Source organism: Mirounga angustirostris, unplaced genomic scaffold, assembly GCF_029215605.1.
Source record: "Mirounga angustirostris isolate CCGP_5_RB_7025 unplaced genomic scaffold, mMirAng1.0.hap1 SCAF_16, whole genome shotgun sequence".
Classification (NCBI taxonomy): domain Eukaryota; kingdom Metazoa; phylum Chordata; class Mammalia; order Carnivora; family Phocidae; genus Mirounga; species Mirounga angustirostris.
Window position 1 is genome coordinate 44,106,929 of NW_026991724.1, and position 22,779 is coordinate 44,129,707.

General features: G+C 36.8%; 2 protein-coding genes across 3 annotated transcripts in view; one reads left to right on the forward strand and one right to left on the reverse strand.

The window, feature by feature from the left end:
- Positions 1-22,779, reverse strand: part of ZNF567 (zinc finger protein 567) — a 67,442-nt gene that overhangs the window by 12,383 nt on the left and 32,280 nt on the right. The window lies entirely within an intron of this gene.
- Positions 1-22,779, forward strand: part of ZNF461 (zinc finger protein 461) — a 117,289-nt gene that overhangs the window by 9,547 nt on the left and 84,963 nt on the right. For both annotated transcript variants that reach the window (XR_010408216.1, XM_064581368.1), the window contains exons 3-4: positions 4,604-4,647; positions 14,549-14,620. The gene's annotated coding sequence lies outside the window, so the exon portion shown is untranslated. The remainder of the gene's footprint in view (positions 1-4,603; positions 4,648-14,548; positions 14,621-22,779) is intronic.

A 22,779-nucleotide genomic window follows, 5' to 3' on the forward strand; every position in this document is an offset into this window, starting at 1 on the left:
TATTTTTAGTTTTTTGAGGAACCTCCATACTGTTCTCCAGAGTGGCTGCACCAGTTTGCATTCCCACCAATAGTGCAAGAGGGCTCCCCTTTCTCTGCATCCTCACCAACACCTTGTTTCTTGTGTTGTTATCTTTAGCCATTCTGACAGGCATGAGGTGGTATCTCATTGTGGTTTTGATTTGTATTTCCCTGATGATGAGTGATGTTGAGCATCTTTTACATGTGTCTATGAGCCATCTGGATGTCTTCTTTGGAAAAATGTCTCTTCGTGTCTTCTGTCCACTGTTTAACTGGATTATTTGTTTTTGGGGCGTTGAGTTTGATAAGTTCTTCATAGATTTTTTGATACTAACCCTTTATCAGATGTGTCATTTGCAAATATCTTCTCCCATTCTGTAGGCTGCCTTTTAGTTTTGATGATTGTTTCCCTCACTGTGCAGAAGCATTTTAACTTGATGGAGTCCCAGTAGTTCATTTTTGCTTTTGTCTCCTTGCGTCCAGTGACATATCTAGTAAGAAGTTGCTGTGGCTGAAGTAAAGAGGTTTCTGCCTGTGTTCTCCTCTAGGATTTTGATAGTTTCCTGTCTCACATTTAGGTCTTTAATCCATTTTGAATTTATTTTTGTGTATGGTGTAAGAAGGTGGTACAGTTTCATTCTTCTGCATGTTGCTCCCAACACCATTTGTTGCATATATTCATTCCTGCTCTGTCAAAGATTAGTTGACCATAGCGTTGTGGATTCACTTCTGGGATCTTACTCTGTTCCATTGATCTACGTGTCTGTTTTTGTGTCAGTACCATACTGTCTTGATGACTACAACTTTGTAATACAGCTTGAAATCTGGAATCGTGATGCCTCCAGTTTTGTTTTTCTCTTTCAGGATTGCTTGGACTAGTCGGGGTCTTTTGTGGTTCCATACAAATTTTAGGATTGTTCTAGCTCTGTGAAAAATGCTCGTGGCATTTTGATAGGGATTTCATTAAATGTGTAGATTGCTTTGGGTAGCATAGACATTTTGACAATATTTGTTCTTCCAATCCATGAGCATGGAATATTTTTCCATTTCTTTGTTACCTCTCCAATTTCTTTCATTAAGTGTTGTATAGTTTTCAGAGTAAAGATCTTTTAGTTAGGTTTATTCCTAGGTATCTTATTGTTTTTGGTGTGATTGCAAATGGGATCGATTCCTTGATTTCTTTTTCTGCTGCTCTGTAATGGTGCAACTGATTTCTGTACATTGTTTTTATATCCTGAAACTTTGCTGAATTCATGTATAAGTTCTAGCAATTTTTTGGTGGAGTCTTTCAGGTTTTCTACATAGAGTATCATGTCATCCGCAAGTAGTGAAAGTTTGACTTCTTCCTTGCTAATTTGGATTCCTTTTATTTCTTTTTGTTGTCTGATTGCTGAGGCTAAGACTTCCAGTACTGTGTTAAATAACAATGGTGAGAGTGGACATCCTTGTCTTGTTCCTGATCATAGGGGAAAGGCTTTCATTTTTTTCCCCACTGAGGATGATATTAACTGTGGGTCTTTCGTATATGGCCTTTATGATGTTGAGGTATGTTCCATCTATCCCTACTTTGTTGAGAGTTTTTATCAAGAATTGATACTATATTTTGTCAAATGCTTTTTTTGCATCTCTTGACAGGATTGTATGGTTCTTATCCTTTTATTAATGTGGTATGTCACGTTGATTGATTTGCAAATATTGAACCACCCTTGTAGCCCCGAATAAATCCCACTTGATCGTGGTGAATAATTGTTTTAATGTACTGTTGGATTCGGTTTGCTAGTATCTTATTGAAAATTTTTGCATTCATGTTCATCAGGGATATTGGCCTTTAATTATCATTTTTAGTGTGGTCTTTGGTTTGGAATCAAGGTAATGCTGACCTTGTAGAATGTGTTTGGGAGTTTTCCTTCCATTTCTATTTTTGGAACAGTTTGAGAAGAATAGGTATTAACTCTTCTTTAAATGTTTGGTAAAATTCTCCTGGGAAGCCATCAGTCCCTGGACTTTTGTTTGTTGGGAGATTTTTGATTACTGATTCAATTTCTTTGCTGGTTATGGATCTGTTCAAATTTTCTATTTCTTCCTGTAGAACGAATTAATTTTTAATTGATTTTTCTCTATATCTCTACTGTTCTCTTTCACTGATTTCCGTGCTGTTATTTTTCTCTGCGTTGGGTTTAATATGCACTTTTTAAATAGTTTCTTCCTTAGATCATTTATTTTGATAACTTTTTAAATTTTGTAATACAGGAATTTGAAGCTAGAAATCTCCCTCCCTTCTATGTAGTTTTATTCAGCTGCCTCCTACATTTTAGTATGCCCTATTTTCTTTATTGGGTCAAAAGTTTAATTTTTCCTCATGATTTCTTTTTTTTTTTTTTTTTAAGATTTTATTTATTTATTTGACAGAGAGAGACGCAGCTAGAGAGGGAACATAAGCGAGGGGAGTGGGAGGGGGAAAAGCAGGCTTCCTGCAGAGCAGGGAGCCTGATGCGGGGCTCGATCCCAGGACCCTGGGATCATGACCTGAGCCGAAGGCAGACGCTTAATGACTGAGCCACCCAGGCGACCCCCTCATGATTTCTTCTTTAACCTATGGATTCTTCAGAAATATGATGTTTGAATATCAATCATTTTGTAGATTTTTCAAATATTTTTATTACTGATTTCAGGCTTAATTCTTTTGTGCTCAGAGAATATATTCCAAGCCTTTAAATTTATAAGGACTTGTTTTATGGCCCCAAGTATGGTGTTTTGTGATGAATGTTTTACATGCTGCTGAAAAGAATATGTATTCTGCTGTTGTTGAAAACAGTATTCTATAAATGTCAAGGTGATTGACAGAGTTGGTCAGCTCTTCTTTATTTTTATTGATTTTATGTCTGCTTGTCCTATCAGTAAGAGAAGTATGTTGAAATCTCCAGCTGTGATGATAGATTTCTCTATTTTTTTTTTCCAGTTCTGTTTTTGCTTTACATATTTTGGAACTCTGTTATTAGGTACATATATATTAGGATTTTTTGTCCCCTTTTACATTATAAAATTTTTTGTTCCTGGTAATATTCCTTGTTCTGAAGTCTACTTTGTCTCATATTAATATAGCCACTCCTGCCTTTTTATGATTAGTTTGCATGTTATATATTTTTCTACATTTTATATATTATTTTTTAAAGATTTTATTTATTTGGCAGAGAGAGGGAGAGAGAGAGAGCACAAGCAGGCAGAGCAGCAGGCAGAGGGAGAGGGAGAGGCAGGCTCTCCACTGAGCAGAGAGCCAAATGCAGGACCCAGGGATCCTGGGATCATGACCTGAGCCGAAGGCAGATGCTTAACCAACTGAGCCACCCAGGAGCCCTTCTTGTCCTATATTTCAAACTGTCTATATGTTTATATTTAAAGTGGCTATCTTTTAGACCGTTTATAGTTTGGTCTTATACTTTTATCCAGTCTGACAATCTCTGCCTTTTAATTGGAGTGTTAAGACCAGGAATTGGCAAACTAGTTCCTGGACTAAATCGGCCTGCCACCTGTTTTTATAAAGTTTTGTTGGAATACAGTCATCAGATTTGTTTACATGTTTGTAGTGCTTTCATGCTGCAACTGAATAGTTGAATAGTTATGGCAGAGACCATATGGCCCCCAAAACCTAAAACAGTTAGTACCTGGCCCTTTACACGTAAAAGTTGACGACCCCTGGTTTAAATCATTATGTTTTAAAGTAATTACCACTGTGGTTGGACTTAATTCTACTATCTTGCCATTGGTTATGTTTGTTCCATCTGTTTTGTTTGTTTGTTTGTTTTGTGATTCCATTTTATTCCACCATGGCTTATTAGTTATACCTCTTTGTTTTTGTCTTTTCTTTAGGGCTTGCTATAATGGCCATAGTACCATCTTTAACATACCACAGTTTTAATTCAAATAATATTATACTATTCCACATACAGTTTAAGAACCTAACAGCAGTACATTTCCATTTCCCCTCTCCCATTCTGTATGCTATTTTTGTCATATATTTTACATGTATATGTGTTTCCTTTAAGCAGTGAAATTTTACCCTCATGTTTATCATTTCCCATGTTTTCCACATCATGGTGTAGATCCAAATATCTACCTGTTAGTATTTTCTTTCTGCTCAGTAAATTTCCTTTAATATTTTTTGAAGTGCAGGTATGCCAACAGTGAATTCTCAGCTTTTGTTTGTCTAAAAAAGTCTTTATTTCATCTACACTTTTGAAGGATATTTTTTACTGTGTATAATGTTCTAGTTCACAATTTTGTCTTCTAACTTGTGTAGTTTCTAATGAAAAGTGAACTACAGTTCTTTGCTCCTTTGTATGCAAAATATCTAGATATCTTTTTTCCTCTGGCTCCTTTAAAAATTTTTTTCTTTATCACTGTGTTTCAGCAACATATTATGATGTGCCTCTGTGTGTGTGTGTCCATTTATGTTTCTTCTGTTTGGGGTTTGTTCAGATTCTGGTATCTATGGGGTTTTTATATTTTTTAATCAAAATATCTTAAAGCTGGACATTATTTATTGAAAGGTTGTTTCTGTTCACCTTCTTTTTGCTCCTTCTTAGACTCCAGTTACACATATGCTGGACTTCTTGGTATCATCCCAAAGGTAATTATTGCTGTTTTTGTTTTGTTTTGTCAGGTTTTTTTTTTTTTTTTCCCTCTGAGCTTTGTTCTAGATAGTTTCTGTTGCTATGTTGTTCAAGTTCACTGGACTTTTTCTGCTACAATGTCTAATCGGCTGTTAGTTCCATACAGAATGTATGGAAATACTGAGATATTCTGTTTTCATCTGTTCTGTCCATTTTGGTTAAAAAAAATATCAAGTTCATGTTTTCCTGTACATTGGATCTTATTTATAGTAACTGTTTTTGACATTTTTGTGTGATGTTTCTATTATCTCTGTCTCTTGCATCTATTTCTATGAATGGATATTTTTCTGGTTTATGGCTCATGTTTATCTGCTTCTTCAGATGTCTCATTCTTTTTTTTTTTTTTTAAGATTTTATTTATTTATTTGACAGAGAGAGACACAGCAAGAGAGGGAACAAAAGCAACGGGGAGTGGGAGAGGGAGAAGCAGGCCTCCCAAGGAGCAGGGAGCCCAATGTGGAGCTTGATCCCAGGACCCTGGGATCATGACCTGAGCTGAAGGCAGACATTTAATGACTGAGCCAGCCACGCGTCTGGCAGATGTCTAATTCTTTTTTTTTTTTTTTATGTTATGTTAATCACCATACATTACATCATTAGTTTTTGATGTAGTGTTCCATGATTCATTTTTGCGTATAACACCCAGTGCTCCATGCAGAACGTGCCCTCTTTAATACCCATCACCAGGCTAACCCATCCCCCCACCCCCCTCCCCTCTAGAACCCTCAGTTTGTTTCTCAGAGTCCATAGTCTCTCATGGTTCATCTCCCCCTCTGATTTCAGATGTCTAATTCCTGATTAAAAGTTGGATATTCATTTTCTGTCAGCACTCAGATTTCTTTATTCTGCTTAGATTCCCCTTCTGTTTTGCAAAGTATGGGGTTCTAAATGCAAAATTATTTTCCTTCCTGGGATGGAGCTCCACATCGGGCTCCCTGCTCGGTGGGGAGCCTGCTTCTCCCTCTCCCACTCCCCCTGCTTGTGTTCCCTCTCTTGCTGTGTCTCTCTCTGTCAAATAAATAAATAAAATCTTAAAAAATATATATATACCAGCATACTCATTTTGGTGAGAAATGCTGTAAATGTCAGGACTGTGAGAAGACCTTCAGCTCTTTGAGATACTTTAGAGTACACCAGAAAATTCATATTGATGAAAAACTCTACGAATATAAGGAATGTGAAAAACCATTTATATTGCATGAACAACTCAATTGACATCTAAAATTCATAAAGGTGAGAAATCTTATGAATGTAAGGAATGTAGGAAAGCCTTTAGACTGCATTCACACCTTAAAGGTCATCACAGTATACATACTAGTGAGAAGCCCTGTGAATATAAGAAATGTGGCAAGGTCTTTAGACAGAATTCAACTTACCCAACATCACTATGTACACTAAAGAGAATGTATACTAAAGAGAAACCCTACAAATATAAGGAATGTGAGAATGCCTATAGATGGAATTCAACATTTAATCAACATCAAAAAATGCATACTAACAAGAAATTCGGTTGAAGGTATATGGAAAAGCCTTTCAACTTCATTAAATCCTTACAGATCATCAGATATTTCACAATGCTGAGAAACCAATTCTATAAGTGAGGAGTGATGTGGGAAGGCCTTTAGATAAAATGTACATCAGTGAATGTACACTAAGGAGAAACCCTGTGAATGTAAAGAATGTGGGAATGCCTTTAGATTTTGTTTATACCTTATTGAGCATCAGAGAATTTATAATGATGAAAAACTCTAAAAAGGTGAGAAATGTATGAAGGCCCAATATTCATGCCACTATCAAATCTGAGAATTCATAACCTTATTGAGTACATATGAAAGTACTTTTACTCCATTATTCGTAGAATATTATTCATACTAGGGGAAAATGTTTAGGAAACCCTTTTCTGGGGGCGGGGGGGTCAATCTTACAACTTAATTTGGCATAAAAAATTTCATACCAGGTGTCTTAAATCTATTGAATATACAAGATTTCTAAAATCACTCAGTTCCTGTTGGATGTTAGCAGATTCACACTAGAGAAGAATTTCTTACTCTATCAGTTGTGGAACTGAAGGAAAGCCTTAAGTCACAGCACATACTTAGCCTATCATCATCTTCAAGATATTCAACAATATACTTATTAGCTCTGTGCCTCAGTTGTAAAAGGGTGAAGTTAATACCTATCTGATAGTGTTTTTGTGAGGATTAACTCCTGTAAACCCTTGTAAGATTATTTGGCAACTAAAGATTAGCTACTGTTCTTCTGGTAATAATAGCATAACTGTTAGTGAATTCTTATGAAAGAATCTATATTGGTAATGAACTTAGAAAGCCTCCAATCACTACCCACCTCCTATTGAACTTCAAATAATTGATTCTGAATAAAGTATAGTAGAATATAAAGAACATGGGGGCACATGACTGGCTTAGTCAGAAGACCACACAACTCTTGATCTTGGGGTTGTGAGTTCGAGCCCCACATTGGGTGTAGAGATTACTAAATAAATAAATAAACTTAAAAAAAATAAAGAACATGTGAGACAACTTCATTCCTAAGTTGCAACAGGAAATTAATCCTGGAATACTCTGGAATTAATGGCTGTAAATATATATTGAGAATATAGCTCATTGCTGAAGAAGTAGAAAAGGTATTATGCAGTTTGCAGTCAAGTCCAAATAACACGTATTCTATAATCTACACTATCTTCTTAGAATTCAAAATTTATTAGAAATTATCAAAAGGATAACGGAGAAAACTGCCCATTAAACTTCCCCATCTTGTCATTATGAAAACTTCCAAACACAGAAAAGTTGAAAAGGATAATGAACAGGCATTTACCATCCAACCCCCACCCAGTTTAAAAGCTAACAGTTTAGGGGTGCCTGGGTGGCTCAGTCATTAAGCATCTGAGCCTTCGGCTCAGGTCATGGTCCCAGGGTCCTGGGATCAAGCCCCACGTTGGGCTCCCTGCTTGGCGGGACGCCTGCTTCTCCCTCTCCCACTCCCCCTGCTTGTGTTCCCACTCTCACTATCTCTCTGTCAAATTAAAAAAAAAAAAAAAAGCTAACAGTTTGTCATATTTGCTTTATCTTCCTATAATTTTCTACATAACCATAATATAATCACACCTTCTAAAATATGTCAAGTGATGCATGTTCAAATTTTCCCAGTTGTCCCAAGATTGACTTTAATAGCTGTTTATTTTTCTTTTTATCTAGAATCAACTCTAGGTTCATAAATTACATTTAGTTGATATGTCTCTTTTAGTCTAGTTTTGTTCTTTACCTTTATTCCTTTTTTCCATGACACTGGCTTTTTCTTCTTAGAGGCCATGCAGTTGTCTTGTAGGGTGTTCCATATTTTGGATTGTTGTGTTTGTTTCCTAATGTTCTCATTTAACTTACTCTTCCATCGACATCGGAAATTAAGTGTAGAGAAAAGATTGAGTTTGGGTTAAACAATTTTGCAAGAATATTTTATCATAAATGATGTTAAATATTTTGTATTGTCGTATATTGAGGCACATATTGATACCATGAAACTAAATTTGATCATATGGTTAAGGTGATGACTGTTAAATTTCTCATTTTAAAGGTCCTTTTTAATCCTTACAATTAGAAAGTAATCTGTGAAGTGATTCTAACACCCTCTTGGAAATTTATATTTTGTTTGATTCAAAGGCAAGACCAGAGTTGAAATAGGATACCATTCAGATATGAGTGATAATGAGTTGCTATATATCAAAACCTGTAGGAGGTGATCAAAGTCATTTTTGGAAAGTAATCTTGTGGGAAATTAGTACTCTTTAATAAATGCAGGAAATGAAAATTTAGGGCCAGAATTTTGATTTGCTTAACAGTCACCATCTAACAAATGATATTGCCCCACATGATTACACTTATAATCCTAGTTCTAATACAGTATCTGTCACATAGTGGAGAGTTGATAAGCTGTCAAAGCAATCCAAACCTAAGAAACTAGGAAAAGGTGGCACCTGGGTGGCTCAGTCGGTTAAGTGTCTGCCTTCGGCTCAGGTCATGATCCCGGGGTCCTGGGATGGAGCCCCGCGTTGGGCTCCCTGCTCAACAGGAAGCCTGCTTCTCCCTCTCCTCCCCACTCATGTTCTCTCTCACTATCTCTCTCTCTCTCAAATAAATAAATCAAATCTTAAAAAAAAAAAAACTAGGAAAAGAACAGATTAACCTAAATCCAGCAGAAGGAAACCATTCATACAGTTAGAAGTTAATGGAGGAAGAGTAAAACATCTGTTTTCTGTGGAAAAAACACCGATCTAAACTAGACTTATAAATTTGATCAATGTAAAGATGGGAAATACAATGGCTTTAATAAGGTGGCATACATATATTTATGGAGAGTTTTAAAATAGCATGGTAATACTATGTATATAAAATATTTTTTTTTCAAATTGACTCAAAGTAGAAATTGGCCTCATCTAATAAATGTAGTGGGAAAATGAAAATTTGGTTCAAAATCTCTCTTTTAAAAAAATACGTAAATAAGTCACCAGGTAAAAACTGCAGAGATAATCTGTAAAAGAATTTTACAAGCTAATTCTATAAGGCTAACAGTCTGAAACAATATTGGATGAGGATTATTTCTAAAAAAAAAAAAAAAAACAGATTTATGAATATGAATACAAATACCCTAAGGAAAACATTAGCAATGAAACCAAGAATTGAGGAAATCATGATTTGAGAGCTAGAACTTTGCTTATCAGTCACCATTTTAAAATTTATATAATTTATATGATTGCACTCTATTTACAGCTTCTTAAGCAAGATGTATCCAAACTCAAGAAGTTAAAAAAACAAACAGAAGGGGCACCTAGGTGGCTCGGTTGGTTGAGTGTCTGACTCTTGGTTTTTGGCTCGGGTCATGATCTTGGGGTTGTGGGATTGAGCCCCAGGAAGGGTTCCGCGCTTGATGGGGAGTCTGCTTGGGACTCTCTCCCACTTCTCCCTCTGTCACCCCCCGTCCCCCACTCACATGTGCACTTTCTCTCTAAAATAAATAAATCTTAAAAAAGAAAGAGCCAATACCAGTTAAGATAGAATTAGTATATTCTTCCCTGTGTCTCCCACTGAATGCAGTTAAAATCCTAGAGAGAATGGATGGGCAGCTATTAGAGAAACCTGAAAGTAAATTTTAGTAGACTGGAGAAGGAAACCAGAATTTGGAAGTTTGACTAATTTGGTGGTTAAGTGTTCTTGCCTGGACTAAAACACAACCTGAATCCCAGAACTGTGCACCAAGCTCAAATAGAAAGAACTCCGAGAGAGGCTCTTTCTGGTCAAATGAGTGGGAGAAGAGGATTTTGTGGGGTAATGTCTAAGAAATTTATGTTGTTTTTGTTTTCTTTCTGGTCTCACCCCAGGCAAACAGTAGTCTGAAAGCTGCAATCCTGTAGTGGGCAGGTGGTAGTTGCAGCAGCTGCCAGCAAGTACTTAAACCCTGAGGAAGGAGAAGCCTACCTTATTAGTGAAAGTCTGTTTTGAATAGAATAGAGGAAATCCCATTACTTTTTTCCTCTTTATTCTCTTACTGCTTGGCACTGAAGGAAGACCTAGCTGTGGGAAGGGCACAGCAGAATAGGAAAACTAAAGGGGTGCCTGGCTGGCTCAGTTGGTAGAGCATGTGACTCTTGATCTCTGGGTCATGAGTTGAAGTCCCAGGTGGGCTGTGGAGCCTAGTGTAAAAAAAAAAAGAATAGGAAAACTAAAGCTCTTTAGATCTAACTAGATCAGGAAGGGGATCTCTGGGAACTAAAGAGTTCTGGGGAGACAGAGGCGAGGAGGCAACTCAAATCAGGGGTCCCATAAGGTGTATGGACTTGAGGCAGCACTCTCAAGCTGTACATGTGTAGATCTGACACTAGGCAGCATACGAAAGGCCTTGAGAACTGAATCAGAAGTTAGATCATCATCTGGGTCCCAAAATGGATAGTGGGTGAAGCACACATAAAGCATAACAACACTGCAAATGCTTTGAAAACTGAATTGACATTGGAGCCTCAAGGCACAGAAAGTGGTTTGGAACTTGCATGCTGAATGGAAATAAATTGCCTGCTAAAACCAACCAAAATTATCAACTTCCATAGGATTTAATCTAGGCCAAGAGAATAAAATTATTCAAAATATCCAAGAAACAAAAATGTATTCTACATACAAAGAATGAAGAAAATTTCAACTCACAGTGGGGAAAAAAAAATAAAAGACCCAACACTGAGGTCACACATGTTCGAATTACCAAAGACTTTCAAATGCTATGAGAACCATGTTTCAAGAAGTAAAGGTGAACACTCCTCAGAGAATGACTAAGCAGAGAAATAGAAACTATAAAAAAAAGGTTCAAAAGTAAATTTTAGAACTGGAAAATAATAACAAAAATTAAAACCTACTTGATGGGCTCAATAACAAAATGGAGAAAACAAAGGAAAGATTGAAGTGAATTTGAACATATATCAATAAAAATTACCCAACATAAAATATATATATTTTAAAGATTTTATTTATTTCACAGAGAGAGACAGTGAGAGCAGGAACACAAGCAGGGGGAGTGGGAGAGGGAGAAGCAGGCTTCCCGCCGAGCAGGGAGCATGACGTGGGGCTTGATCCTAGGACCCTGGGATCATGACCTGAGCTGAAGGCAGATGCTTAATGACTGAGCCACCCAGGCGCCCCCCAACATAAAAGACTTTTAAAGAAGATTTTATATATTTTTTTGAGAGAGAGAGAGGGAGAAAGAGAGGAGCACTGAGCAGTGAGCCCAACATGGGGCTCCATCCTAGGACTCCAGGATCATGACCTGAGCCGAAGGAAGATGCTTAACTGACTGAGCCACCCAGGCACCCCTCCAATAGAAAAGATTAAAAAAATTTAACAGAAACTTTAGGACCTAAGGGACAATACCAAAAAGTTTAACACTTGTGTCATTTGAATTGTAGAAGGAGAGAAGAAAGTGCAATGAAGAGAAAATATTTAAAGAAATAATGGCCAAAAACCTACCAGATTTGGCAAAAGATACAAACTTACAGATTCAAGAAAGATACGGGCATGCCTTGGATATTTTGGGTTTGGTTCCAGACTGCCACAATAAAGTATGTCACAATAAAGAGAGTCAAATGAATTTTTTGGTTTCCTGGTGCATATAAAAGTCATGTTTACACTACACTATAGTATGTTAAATGTGCGATAGCATTGTGTAAACAAATATACATACCTTAATGAACACCTTATCACTAAAAAATGCTAATCATCATCTGAGCAGTGAGTCATAATCACTGATGACAGATCACTACAAAAAATACAATAATAATGAACATTTTGATGTAAGACTTAACCAAAATATAACACAAAGACACAAAGTGAGCAAATATTGTTCGAAAATTTTTTTGGCACCAATAGATTTGTTCAAGACTGACTTGTCACAAACTTTCAATTTTTAAAGAATACCTGATCTGCAGGGGCGCCTGGTGGCTCAGTCGTTAAGTGTCTGCCTTCGGCTCAGGTCATGATCCCAGGGTCCTGGGATCGAGCCCCGCAGCGGGCTCCCTGCTCGGAGGGAAGCCTGCTTCTCCCTCTCCCACTCCCCCTGCTTGTGTTCCCTCTCTCACTGTGTCTCTCTCTGTCAAATGGACAAATAAAATCTTAAAAAAAAAAAAAAAAATACCTGATCTGCAAAGCTCAATAAAATGAGGTATGCCTGTAATCCCACAAAAAGGATAAACTAAAAAGAAACCTTTGCTGAGACAGACCATAATAAAACTGCTGAGAATCAAAGGAAAAAAACCTTGAAAGCTTCTTATGGAATACTGATGTATTACATATAGGAAAACAATACCTTTAATAACAAAATTTCTCATCAGAAAGTATGAATGCCATGGGTAGGTGGAACATTTTTAAAATACTTCAAGGAAACCACTATCAGTCTCATTCTGTTCAGTGAAAATATTCAGGGTCATGAGATCGAACCTTGTGCCCTTGGCTCCACCCTGGCTGTGGAGCCTGTTTAAAATTCTCTCTCTCCCTCTCCCTCTGCCCCTCCCGTGCCCACCCCTCCGCCTCCTCACTCCCCATTTGTGCTCTTTCTCTCAAATAAAATCTTTAAAAAAATAAATAAAAGTTTCCACACAGAAAAATAAATAAAATGAAAAGTTGACCTATAGATTTGAGAAAATATTTGTAAACCATCTACCTGGATAAGGGATTAATATCTAAAATATAAGGAACTCCTACAACTCAATAGCAAAAAACCTCAAACAGCAAAAATCTCAATAGTAAAAAATAGGCAAAGAAGACATACAATACCTTTGAATAAATACCTTTCCAAAGAAGACATACAAATAGCCAACATGTACATGAAAAGGTACTCAACATCACTAATTATCAGGAAAATGCAAATTAAAATCAGTATTAGATATCACCACATACCTGTTAGAATAGTATTATTAAAAAGGCAAGACCTAACAAGTGTTGGTGATGATATGGAGAAAAGGGGTCCCTTGTACATCATTGGTGAGAATGTAAATTGGTACAGCCACTATGGAAAACAGTATGGAAATTCATCAAAAAGTAAAAAAGTATTATATGATCCAGCAATTCCATTTCTGGGTATATATCCAAAGGAAATAGAATCAGGATCTCAAAGACATATCTGCACTGCCATGTTCATTGCAGCACTAGTCACAATAGCCAAGATATGGAAACAATCTAAGTATCCATCTATAGAAGAATGGATTAAGAAGATGTGGTGTGTGTGTGTGTACACTCATAAATACAATGGAATAGTTTTCAGCCATGAGAAAGGAATTCTTTTTTTTTTTTTAAAGATTTTATTTATTTATTTGAGACAGAATGAGAGAGGAAGAGAGCACATGAGAGGGGGGAGGGTCAGAGGGAGGAGCAGACTCCCTGCCGAGCAGGGGGCCCAATGCAGGACTCGATCCAGGGACTCCAGGATCATGACCTGAGCCGAAGGCAGCCGCCTAACCAACTGAGCCACCCAGGCGCCCCGAGAAAGGAATTCTTGCCATTTGTGACAACATGGATGGACCCTGAGTGCATTGTGCAAGTGAAATAAGCCAGAGAAAGACAAATACTGTACATTCTCACTTATATGTGGAATCTAAAAAAGGCAAACTCAGAAACAGAGTGAGAATGGTGGTTGCCAGAGGTTTGGGGATGGGAAAAGTGGGGAGATATTGGTCAAAGGGTACAAACTTCTAGATATAAGATGAATAAGTTCTGGGAATCTAATGTACAACGTGGTGACTCTAGTTAATACTGAATTATGTAACTGATAGTTGGTAAGGAAGTAGATTAACTGTTTTCACCATACCCACAAAAAGGTAATTATATGGAATGATGGAGGTGTCAATTAACCCTTTGTGGTAATCATTTCACAATATATACATGTATCAAATAATCACATTGTACATCTTTTTTTTTAAAGATTTTTTATTTATTTATTCATTTGAGACACAGAGATACAGAGAGAGAGAGAGAGTGTGTGCATGAACAGGGGGAGAGGCAGAGGGAGAGGGAGAGGGAGAAGCAGGCTCCCCGCCGAGCCAGGAGCCGGACGTGGGGCTTGATCCCAGCACCCTGGGATCATGACCTGAGCCGAAGGCAGACGCTTAACCATCTGAGCCACCCAGGTGCCCCGACATTGTGCATCTTAACTTAGCCAGTGTTGTATGTCAGTTACACCTTGGTAAAGGTGGGGGATATATATGTGTCTATATAAAATAAATGCACAAAGCAAAAACTGATAAACTGAAAGAAGTAGATAAATCTGCAATTAATGTGGGAGATTTTAACATTTATCTCTTCCTATTGATAGATCAACAGACAAGAAATCAAGGTACAGAAGAATTCAATGCCATCTAAACGACATCTATAGATTGACAGCAGAGTATGTATGCTTTTCAGTTGCATGTGGAATATTCACCAAGATAAACTATATTCTGGGTCATAAACTAAATCTTCATAAATGTAAAAGAATTGAAATCAGGCCAAGCATTTTCCTTACCAAAATGGAATTAAATTAGAAAAAAATAACAAAGATATTTAGCAAGTCCACAAATACTTAAAAATTAAACAACTGACATGTAATCAACCCATGAATCAAACAGGAAGTCTCAAACGAAATTAGAGCATATTTTAAACTGAACAAAAGTGGAAATATAGGATATTAATTTATAGGATACAGCCACAGCAGTACCAAGAGGGGAATTTTTTTTTAAGATTTTATTTATTTGTCAGAGAGAGAGAGTGAGTACAAGCAGGGGGAGTGGCAGGCAGAGGGAGAAGCCAGCTCCTCGCTGAGCAAGGAGCCTGACATAGGACTCGATCCCAGCCAGCGTCCTGGGATCATAACCTGTGCAAAAGGCAGACGCTTAACAGACTGGGCCACCCAGGCATCCCCCAAGAGGGAAATTTTTAGCAACTAACTGGGTTGGTGTCAGAGTAAGTGTAATATAAAGTCAAGATCTTCACCACCACCCAGGCTAACTAGGCCATTCTTTTCTATGGTGAATATGGAGGGCAAATGAAGAGCAATAAAGAGGCACTCCTACCTCTGTCAACCAGGAAGGTATAAAAAGGAGGCTGGTAGGGTGCCAGAACTCCCATTCACACATAATAGTAAGGAGGACTCCTTCCCCTGTCAATGGAGGCTGAGTGAGAAACCTGTGTTTCTGTCTCCCACCTGCCATAACAAGATGGCACACCCCTTCCCATGTGAGTGGAGTCAAGAGAATGCCAGTTTAAACAAGGTTTAAATAAGATTTAGAATCCATCATCATAATAAGAACCAGGAAAATCTCAAATTGAGTGAAAAAAGATATTCAAAAGAGTATCAAGATGACAAAGATGTTAGAATTATCTCATAAATACATAAAACTTCACAAAAATGCCTGAAACAAATATACTTGAAACAAAAGAAAAAACAAAGTCTTAGCAAAGAAATGTGAAGTCCAGTGAAGAAAATAGAAGATATAAAAAATAAACAAAGGAAAATTAACTGAAAAGTATGATAATGGAAATAAACTTAATAGATGTGCTAACAGCATAAATGGAGGAGACAGAGGAAGGAATCAGAACAACAGAAATTACCCAATCTGAACAACAGAAAATAGACTGAAAAAGAGTGAAACCTGTGAGATTATAATACAAGATCTAACATTCCTAACATGGAAGTCCTGGAAGAAAAAATACAACAGGATTGAAAAAGTACTCAAAGAAATAATGACTGAAAATTCCCCCAATTTGGCAAAAGACCATAAACAGATTCAAGACACTGAGTAACAAGCTTCCCCCCACCTCTGCCCCCAATCAATATCATGTCATATCATAGTCAAACTTCTAAAAACTAAGGGCAAAATAAAAATCTTGAAAGTAAGAGAAACACCACCTTAAATCTGGAGGGGGAAATTCAAACAAAAGCAGACTTCTCATAAGAAACCATAGAGGCCAGAAGAAGTGGTACATTTTAAAGCACTGAAAGAAAGAATTCCAAATTCCAAGTCCTATATCCAGCAAAAAAACCAAAAAAACCCAAACAGAAACATATATAAAAATCATTCAAGAATAAAGGGAACCAACATCAGTCATTAGGAAAATGCAAATCAAAACCACAATGAGATACCACTTTACAATCACTGAGATGGCTATAATAAAAAAAAAAAAAGAAAATAATAATCAATGGCAAGGATGTGGAGAAACCCTTGTGGTGAAGCTGCTGTAGAAAACATTATGACAGTTCCTTTAAAAAATTAAATATATAATTATCATACAGTACAACAATGACAAATTTAAAGTAGGGACTAGAACAGATACTTGTATGTGAATGTTCATGGCAGCATTATTCACAATAGCTAAAATTAGGTAGAAGCAACCCAAATGTCCATTATTGGATGAATGGAAAAATAAAATGTGGTATATACATACAATGGACATGTTATTTGGCCTTTAGTAGGAATTAAGTTCTGACACATGCAACATGGATGAAGCTTGAAGATACTACGCTAGGTGAAAGAAGCCAGACACAAATGGACAAATATATGATTCCATGATATGAGGTACCTGGAATAGTCAAGTTCATAGAGACAGAAAGCAGAATAGTAGTTACCACTGGCTGGGAGGAAGTGGTAATAAGGAATTAATGTTTGATGGATACCAAGTTTCAGTTAGGGATGATGAAATATTGGAGATGGATAGTGGTGATGTTTGCAAAACAGTGTGAATGTACTTAATGCCATTGAATTGTACACTTAAAAATTGTTAAACTGGTAAATTTTACATTAAGTATATTTTGCCACAATTAAAACATTTTAAAAAATATGCTGTTGGGGCGCCTGGGTGGCTCAGACGGTTAAGCGTCTGCCTTCGGCTCAGGTCATGATCCCAGGGTCCTGGGATCGAGCCCCGCATCGGGCTCTCTGCTCTGCAGGGAGTCTGCTTCTCCCTCTCCCTCTCCCACTCCCCCTGCTTGTGCTCCCTCTCTCACTATGTCTCTCTCTGTCAAATAAATAAATAAAATCTTTAAAACAAAAAATATGCTGTTGCCAAGAAACGCACTTCAGATATAAAGATATAGGCAAGTTGAAAGTAATAGAATAGAAAAGGATATATCATGCAAACATTAATCAAAGAAAACCAGGAGTGGCTGTCTTAAAAACACACTTCTAGGGCACCTGGGTGGCTCAGTTGTTAAGCATCTGCCTTCGGCTCAGGTTGTGATCCCACGGTCCTGGGATCGGTCCCTCATCGGGCTCCCTGCTCAGCGGGAAGCCTGCTTCTCCCTCTCCCATTCTCCCTGCTTGTGTTCCCTCTCTCGCTGTGTGTCTCTCTCTCTCTGTCAAATAAATAAATAAAAATCTTTTAAAAAAAACCCAACCAAACAAACAAACAAAAAAACCACACTTCTAAATAATCCATGGGTCAAAGAGGAAGTCTCAAAAACATGTTGAGCTGATTATGGTTTGGGAACCTAATTTTGGAAATAAATACTACATATATAAATTGGTATATGGTAAAAACCAAAATGTATTTTAGTGAATGATAACCAAAGAGACTTACCTGAATTTTAAAAATGAGATGTTAGTGAAAATGGCATTTTCATCAGAAAGAATACTCTCTATTGATAAATAAGTGAACCATATGCAATTTTAAAATACTGCTTTGGTTATTTAATTTTTCTAAGTAAATAAAAATTAAAAATTATTCATAGAAAAAAGACATTGAAATGAATGAAAATAAAACTGAATGAAAATTTAAAAAACAGGGGCGCCTGGGTGGCTCAGTTGGCTAAGCGTCTGCCTTCGGCTCAGGTCATGATCCCAGGGTCCTGGGATCGAGCCCCACATGAGGCTCCCTGCTCAGCAGAGAGCCTGCTTCTCGCTCTCCCTCTGCCTGCTGCTCTGCCTGCTTGTGCTCTCTCTCTGTCAAATAAAAAAAAAGAAAAAGAAAAGAAAATTTAAAAAACAATATCAAAATTTGTAGGAGGCAGATAAAGCAGGGATGAAAGGGAAATTTATAGCACTAAGTGCATATATTAGAAAAGAGGAAAATTCTCAAATTATTAATCTAACTTCCCAAAACAAGATCTAGAAAAGAAAATAATGGAAAACGAACAGAAGAAAGAACAAATCAAAGTAAGAACAGAAATCAGTGAAACTTAAAACTTAAAAAAAAGATAGGAAAAATCACTGAAATTAAGAGCTGGTTCTTTGGGAAGATCAATAAAATCGACAAACTTCTAGAAAGACCACCACCACCACCATCACCACCAAAAACCCAAAAGACACAGATTACCAATACCCATATGAAATAGCAGATATCACTACTTTGCAGACATCAAAAGGATAAGGGAATACTACAAACAATTCTACGCATAAATTTGACAACTTAGATGAACAGCTTACTTGAATCACAAAACTACCACAACACACCCAATATAAAATAATGTGAATGGCCAAAAAACTATTAAGGAAATTTAACCTATAATCTGTAACATATTCCCCAAAAAGAAACCTCCAGGGTCAGATAATTTCATTTGAGAATTTTGCCAAATATTTAAAGAACACAATCTCTTCCAGAAAACAGAATACTAGTATTACCTTGATGCTGAAGACACAGTATAAAAGAAAAAAATACAGTCTACTATACATTATGAATATAGACACAAAAAATCCTTAAAAAACATTAACAAGGAGAATTCAATATTATATAAAAAGAATTTTACGTGACCAAGTGGGGTTTACTCCAGGGATTCAATGCTGGTTCAATATTTGAAAATCAATCAAGGTAATCTACCATTTCAACAAACTAAAGAAGGAACAAAAAATCAACACAATCAAATCAACTGATATAGAACAAACATTTGACCAAATTCAACTCTGATTCATGATAAAAACTCAGAAAAACAGGAATAGAGGGAAACGTCTTCAAATTGATAAAGTATCTACAAAAAAATTACAGCTAATATTATACTTAAGGGTGTAATAGTAAATCCTACCTTGAAGATCAAGAAGCAAGAATTTATCCTCTCACTATTCTTGACATAATCCTTAAATTCTTGTGTATGCAATAGGGGAAAGAAAGGCAATAAAAGGCCTATAGATAGGAAATAAAACTGTCCTACTTACAGATAACATGATTATGTAGAAAAATTCAATGAGTCATTAAATTTCTAGAACCAACAACTGAGTTCAGAAAAGTCACAAAGTAGAAGACAAACATACAAAAATCAGTTGTATTTCTATATATTAGCAATGGACATGTGGACACTGAAATTAAAAAATACATACTATTTATAATCACTCAAAAATACATAGTAGTGTAAAACAAAACATATGTAGGACTCTTATGTTGAAAACTACACAACAATGATGAAAGAAATAAAACAAAATATATAGACACAGTGTGTTCATGGATTGGAAGGCCAAGCACCGTAAAGATGTCAATTTACTCCAAATTGATATAGAGGTTTAAATGTAATTCCTATCCAAATCCAGCAAGAATTTTTGTAAATGTACTATTGCTACTGTAACAAATGGCTTAAAACACAGATTTATTATTTTACAGTTCTATATGTTAGAAGTCCGACATGGGTCTCACTGGGCTAAAAGCAAGTTGTGGGCAGGCTGCATTCCTTTATGGCCTTTTGGAGGCTCAGGTGGGACCTTCTTCTATCTTCTCCTCTATTCTCCTCCTCCTCTTTCTTCTTCATCTTCTTGTCATTTCCAGCTTCTAGAGGCTGCCTGCCTGCATTCTTTGGCGCATGGCCCTCTTGGTCTCCATCTTCCAAACAGGCAACAATAGGTAGAGTCCTGCATCATTCTGACTTCCTCTTCTGTCTCTTCCATCTTTAAAAAGACCTTTGTGATTACATCATGCCCGTGTGAATAATCCAGAATAATTTATTTAAAGACAGGTGGTTAGCAACCTTGATTCCATCTTGCAATCCCTTGCTATATAACCTGGAAATTCACAAGTTCCAGGGATTAAGATGTGGATATATTTGTGAGGCCATTACTTTTTCTATGTTGGTAAATATAAACCAGATTATTATTATTATTATTTTTTAAAGATTTTGTTTATTAATCTGACAGAGAGAGACACAGCGAGAGAGGGAACACACAAGCAGGGGGAGCGGGAGAGAGAGAAGCAGGCTTCCTGCCGAGCAGGGAGCCTGATGTGAGACTCGATCCCAGGACACTGGGATCATGACCTGAGCCGAAGGCAGACACTTAACGACTGAGCCACCCAGGCGCCCCCCAGATTATTATTTTTTTAAAGATCATTCTAAAATTTATATGGAAAGACATATGAGCTGGAATGTGTAAAGTCCTTTTGATAAAGAATAACAAAGTGGGAGGAATCACTCAACCCAATATCAAGATTTATAGTATAGATTCAATAATAAAGGCAGTGTGGTATTAGTAGAAACTGGCCCTTGGATCAATGGAACAAAACAAAGAATCAGAACTAGATTCACATAAACATGCCCAACTGATTTCTGAGGTATAAAACAAATTCAATGGAGGAAAGACAGCTTTTTCAACAAATGGTGCTGGAGCAATTGGACACTACAGGCAAACAAAAACAAACAAAAAATCCTCTACCTAAGTCTTATACATTATAACTCAATAATATTTCAGTCATATATATGATACAATCATATAACACAAATTAACTCAAAATGGATTGTAGACTTAAATGTGTAACATAAAACTATAAAACTTGCAGGAAAAAAGAAAGAAAAAATTGGGAGGATTTAGAGCTAGGTAAAGAGATCTTAGAGTTGATACCAAAAGCATGATTCATAAAAGAGAAATCTGATAAATTAGATCTCATCAAAGTTAAAATCTTTTGCTCTGCAAAAGACTTTGCTAAGAGGATAAAAAGACAACCTACTCACTAGAGGAAAATCCTTGCAAATCACATATCTTGCTAAGTACTAATATCTAATATATATAAAGAACTCTCAATATCCAACAGCAAAACCCCCCACAAACCCCCCCCCCCAAAAAAAGAAAAAACAGACAAAAGATATAAACTATATGGATGGTCAGTAAACACAAAAAGTCACTGGTCCCAAGAAAGTTGAAAACCCAGTGGAGTAAATTCCATTAGTTTTCAAGGCCTGACAGTAATCCCCTGTGCCCTGAGACTCTACCCTTCTTGAAGGGTAACGCATGTTTATAGTTGAGTATCTTGATCAGCCCTTTTCCTGCCTGTAGAATTTTGGAAACCTGACAGCCTTGTTATTTCATCCTGTCTCTGTTCTTGTCAGTCCAAGCTAGCAGTGTTTCTGCTGATACAAAATTTGCAAAGACCTTACGGGTTGTGGGTCTTCTCTGTTTGTCACAGGGATCCACACAATTAGTCAGGAGGCAGGACAAACTGCCCACACTCAAAAAAAAAAAAAAAAAAAAAAGCCATCACTGTTGGGCAACCATCTCTATTCATTTCTATTGAGATGGTTGATTGGATCCATGAGTCACATACCTAATCTCTTCAGCTAAAGTTGTCCAGGCACACCCTCTCTCCAGAGCAAGCTTTCTCCAGTGAATCTCCTAATTTCAGCATCCTTTGCAGTTTGGATAGGCTAATTCCCCCAAATAACCAGACTGTGGTTCCTTTTTGCATAATAGTTACTTCCTCAATTTCTCTTTTCTTTCACATTTTACTATAAGCAGCAAGAATACACCAGGTCCCACCTTCAACATTTTCCTTGGAAATTTCCTCAGCCAAGTATTCAAATTCATCACTTACAAGTTTGCTTTTCACACAACTATAAAACACAATTCAGCCAAATTTTCTGCTGTGTAATACGAATCATCTTTCCACCAGTTTCCAGTAATAGTTTTTTCATTTTCTTTTGAGCTCTCACCAGAAACACTATTAAATGTTAATATTTGTAGTAACATTCTCCTCATGAGGATATATGTATCCTCTAAGAAAATAGCTTTCTCAATCTTGCTCTTTTCCTCCTGAGCCGACACCTTACCATCCCTAAGCCTAACAGTCTGTTTAAGGCAATCTAGGCTTTTCTATCATGTGGCTTAAAATTCTTCCAGCCTCTACCCATTGCCAAAATGTACTTCCACATTTTTAGGTGTTTGTTTTAGCAGAGCCCCATTTCCTGGTACCAAAATCTGTATTAATGTCCTGGAGCTACCATAAAAATCATCACAAATTTGGTGGTTAAAACAAGAAAATTGCAGTATATTTATAAAGTAGCACACTTACAAAATTAAATTGAATGGACTTGATTTTAAATGGAAAAGTTAAAAATTATACATTTAAAAACAGAAAAATCATACAGAAAACTTCGCTTCTGCCACTTCTTTGGATTTTTGGAGGGACACTTCAAGTGGGTAACATTTTATGGACAGACATTTGCATAATATCTTTTTTGCCCCTTCCCTCTTTAGCCAACTGAGATATATTACATCCCACAGATTTGCATGAGGAGGGCTTACTATAGGATTGGGAGTAAGGGAAATGTAAAATGTGAAATATAGGTTTAGGATATTTGCTGTTTGTCCTAGGGTACCAAAGGAG